We start from the raw sequence: 5,335 nt of genomic DNA on the forward strand, positions 1-5,335 counted from the left end.
AAGAGACTAGGTTGTCACACCCTAATCTTTGCTACTCTAATATTGAAGTAGTAATGAATATAAGATCTTAAGAAAAACATGCTTAACTTGGCAAATAAACTAAGTAGTATAACTACTTCTTAGTTTATTTGTTAAGTGTGACAAGTAATTTTCATGACTTGAAATCGGTTTTTAGGTGATCAATCTAAAAAGAGCATTAAGAACTTCTCGAACAAATAAAATTAACCAAAGCACGAACTTGAACGATTAAAAATCAAATTTAAAATAAAAGAAGTAGTAGAAATACATAACCAACATTCAAATGAAATTGTTAGGAGCATGAGCCATCCAGCCAAGGATTGGATGCTTTAAGTTCCAAACGAGATTACAAAAATATATTTTTGCATCTCATTTGTCTTCTCATTTCTCCTCTTGAATTATAAACTAAAAACTATAAAACTTACTTAAAAAGAACTTCTATGAACTAAGAACAAGAAGAAACAATTGTGTTTCCAGGGAAGAAGATTTTTAAGGCAAGATGATATGATATCAAGTCTCCCATGTTCGAATGAAATGCCTCCTATTTATAGAATTTTCCTGGAATCGCTGAGCTGCTTGGTTGCATCGCTCAACAACTGACCAAACCCTTCAGTATGGGTTTAGTCACTTGGTCAAGTAGCTTAGTCACCTCCTTAAGCTTGACTCACCAAAGCTAGTTGTGAGCTATGGGACCAACTATGGTGAGCTTCTCCTGAAAAGCCTATAGTGGGCTGCATAAAGTGATGTCATGCATGACTTAATGGTTGCTTGATGGTTAAGTCAAGTTTGGGGCACACCGCTGAGCACACATGTGGCACCGCTAAGCTGCTTGTTGAGCAGCTGTAACCATGCTGATTGAGACGTGGTTTGGTGCTTGCTGACCTGGTCAGGTATCTCGTTCACCACTGAGCACACATGTGTCACCGCTGAGCTGCTGCTTGAGAAGCTTGGGCGTGTGGCAGGCTTGTGTTTGACTGTGCCAAGCTTGAGTTCTGACCGTGTCAGGTTTTGTCTGGTGCTAGGCTGAGCGGTTAAGCAGGTCTGCTCAGCTGCTTGCTTGAGCAACTTGGTCTGTGCCAGGTAGGTGTCCAGGTCAGGCTGGTGTCCAAGTCAGCTCAGTGTGGCTTGGTCCATGCTCAGTTGCCTGCTTGAGCACCTTGAGTTTGACTTTTATTTCTTCTTGGACCATGAGTCTTTATTCTCTTTTCTTTTTCTTTCTAAATCCTACGAAACACATAAAAAAGAAATACAAACACAAATATACAAGATTGTGATATTTTATCCAAAAAGTATTGTTTTAAGTTGGTTTTTCTCAATTATGCTTAAGATAAGTGCCATAAAAGTGTATGAAATTTAGATATGTTTGGCACTTATCAAACTCCCCCCAACTTAAAACTTTGTTTGTCCTCAAACAAAAGGTAAAGCTTATCCAAAATCACATTTGGCTAAGTTTAATAGATGATCAACATGATTTCAAATGTTCATAAGCATGTCAAAAATTGATTTCAATGAGATATTTCATGATTTGTGAATTTTGATACATAATGCTTCAAACAAGGAATAAATGCTTTTGTTTATAAAAAATGTGTAACAATTTACCTAAGCAAATATTTTTCTAACCAAAAAGTGTTTTCTCGCACACAAGTTCAAAAGTAGAACTTTTTAAAGGGTAAGTATTTCACTCAATTTTTCAATCATTTGTTCGTAGTAATTTGAACTTGTTCTTTGTCTCACCTATTCTCTTAAATTGCATAAATAATCAAATATCACTAAGGTCTTTATTTTGGTTGTAATGAGGCTTGGTCTTGGTTTGGATAATGGTTTTTCTAGATATTCAATGCTAAGTTTAAAAAGATAGCATTCTTGAAATTTTTCTCAATGAAGCACTCCACTCTTCTTTTCTCCATTATTTTTCCCAACCTCTTTAACTTTTGAACATTGACTTCTATTTTTCTCAATATCTTTTTGTTTTCTTTTTCATTTGTAAAGAGGTTGAGTTTTTTTCTAAGAAGCAAAGTCCACCAATTTTTCCTCCCCAACTTAATTCTTTCAAACTATTCTTTTAAAATTTAATGCTCTCTTTAGAATATTGTTTTTTTTTTCAAATTCGGTTTCATGGGATAGTTTGCAAGGGTCATCTTATAATGAAATTAATTATCAAAGGATGATCCTAATTGGGTTTGGACTTTTTGGCTTTTGGTTCAACTAATGAAGGAACATGCATTGATCATTTCTTATCATTTTTATGCAATTAAGATATTTAAAGACTCAAACAAGTTTAATTAGACAAATCAAATGTTGATTCTCACTTTGATTCTCACGTGTGTTTGGCTCACCCCTCACTTGGTTTGGTTTTACACTGTTTTGATTTAAAAGATGTTTGCAAAGATCTTGTTACACAAAATTGAATTTTCAATTTGCAAAAATTTCAAGTTATGACATTATATGATGTTTTCACAAAAGTTTAACATATATCTCATTTTTCTCACTTAAAGCTTAATTTAAAGTATGCTTAGCATTTTCTAATCATGTGATCATGTTTCAAGAATTTTGTTTAGCCATTTTGATTTCGGTTTTGAAATTTTTTGAGTTTTTGAACAAACAAATTTACATATTTATACAATCTAAACAAGAAATTTTTAAATTACATAAAGTTCTTGTCCCCCCTTTTCAAATGAAGTCTTGTCCTCAAGTCTTAAAAAAAATTGGGATTTACTTGATGTGATTTAAAAATTGTTCTGTTTTCAAAAATAAAAATGCCAACAAAAGATAATGGTAAAGGAAGTAAATATTTACCAACTACTGGGTTGCCTCCCAGTAAGTGCTCTTTTAACGTCATTAGCTTGACCTCTGATTTTGAACGAGAATATTCTGATTTCTCATTGATGATGGAGCCTGACTCATCACCCAAATAAGGTTTTAATCTTTGTCCATTTACTACCCAAGTTGCTTTCGTCTCGGGATCTTTCAACTCAATTGCTCCATATTCTTTTACTTCTTTGATGACAAATGGTCATGTCCATCTGGTTCTAAATTTTCTTGGAAGTATTTTGAGCCTTGAGTTGAATAGAAGTACTTTTTGTCCTTAATAAAAAAATTTCTTTCTGATTCTGGAATCATGGTACTTCTTTGTTTTTTCCTTATATAGTCTTAAAGATTCGTATGCTTGGAACCTCATTTCTTCCAGTTGATATAATTGATCCTATCTTTTAATATCTGCATCCTAGAAAGCCCAAGGAAGTCTCATGACCGAGTTGAGTGTAATTAGAGATTTATGCTTGGGAAAACTGAGACAACACCTTCCATTTGAGAAAGCTTTTCCTTTTGTTGATTAGTGAGCATGGCCGCAAACCCATTGAAACTTCTCTTGTAACTATGGATTAAGAAAATTGTAGCATCATTTTCTTGAAAGATTTGTTGCAACATGCTGAAATGGTGAGAGGTTGGAGAATATGGTGTTTTTGGAATTGAACCCATATACACAATATGAAGTTTTGGATTATCTTCACCAGCATCACACATTGAAAAAAATGTGCAAGCCAAAATGAAAGTGACACAAAAGAGGAGGGAACTATGTCTGGTCATCGCTCTGTAGTTTGAAGATTGAGATTTGAGAATGAATGATACAATTTATGTATATATAGCAATTCAATTTTATTCGGGTGTATTATAAATATCATATCTTTCTATATCTCTTTAATTAGACAACATAAAACATCAATAAACAGTAAGACAATAATAATAAGAGCAAAAAATACCAAAAATGGCAACAACAACAACAACAACAGAAACAACAAGACCACAATAATAACAAGACAACAAAATAACAAGATAGCAACAACATCAATATGAGCATCTACAGCATAATTTTAACAATTAGAAAGTGTTCCATCAATGACTAATAATAATAATATTTTCACAATATTAAAATTGATAATAATGCACCTAATTAGGGATGAAACCAAAAACCAGATCGGATCGAATGGTCTTTAAAAAATAAACCCAACACAATCAAACACATTCAGTTTTTACAGTTTCGGTCTATTTTGGATTGATTTTCGGTTTTACTTTTAAACTAGTCTGGATTCGAACACCCCTAGATACTATACTTTTCTTCATATATTACTTATGACACTCTATCAGTATCTAGCATCAATTAATTTAGAATATTATTGAACTTAGTTGCAAAATTGAAAATATCTACCTACTTTAAATGTTTTAATTAACATATTCATTACTTCCAAAGGTTATTAAAACTTATTAATACTTATCTTCTTCAAAAGGAACACATGGATGAAACCATAAAATGACTGAATCTGAATTCACTCTAAGAATTGTTTAAAACTAGAGATTAAGGATTTAATTAACCTTAATATTAGTTGCTAACATGTGTCTAATTAGTGTGCAATATAATTTATAAAAAAACAGATTAATTTAAAATATAATCTTCAAAAGATCAATCACTGACCAGAATTACAAAACAATAGAACATAAAAGTGACATTCAACAACACTTTCGGATCATGTCTATGTTAGTGTAGTAAAATGTAAGGTTAGATTCAGCAATGCTTCAAATGAGTTGTAGAATATGGCGAATCAGTAGCGCTTGCTCTAGCATGCACCATAGAAAGTGGAGAATCCACATAGCTTTCTCATGCAAGTGTTGTTGATTGCACTATATTCCATAACGCTTTCACTAGTAGGTGTTGAAGAAAATAGTGAATCAACATCGCTCTGAAAGCAAGCATTGTTGATTGTGTCAAATCTTCACTTTATACAGTATCTTCTAGAGCGAACACTGTTGATTCTCATAAAAATACTATTAGTGCATCAATTGTTATATCAAACAGTACATGCATATATATCAAAGACATTCAACAATCGTTAAGGTACTATATCAAAACCAATAAGGAAATAGAGGAGTAGCACAAAATGTAATTAAACCATGTATAGGAGAATGAGGTAGACGGTGAGGAACATAATTCACAACGTACCACCTCCACAAAATACCTGCCGGACCAAGTGAAGAGTTATATTAGATCCATGATTAAATAGCATCTTTTGGCACATGACAACTGAAAAGAAGATGAGCTCTGACTCCGATACCATGTGAATGTTCGTTCTCAAAAAAATTTGAGAATGAGAAGAGTAGTCAAACATGAATTTAAACCATGCCTAAAAGGATGAGGTATGTGATATGAGACTTTATACCTAACAACAACACATATATTAAACATATTCTACAACATATATATATATATATATATATATATATATATGTTGTAGAATATGTTTAATATATGTGTTGTTGTTAGGTA

The sequence above is a fragment of the Lupinus angustifolius genome, chromosome LG13 (genome assembly GCF_001865875.1).
Source record: "Lupinus angustifolius cultivar Tanjil chromosome LG13, LupAngTanjil_v1.0, whole genome shotgun sequence".
Classification (NCBI taxonomy): Eukaryota; Viridiplantae; Streptophyta; class Magnoliopsida; order Fabales; family Fabaceae; genus Lupinus; species Lupinus angustifolius.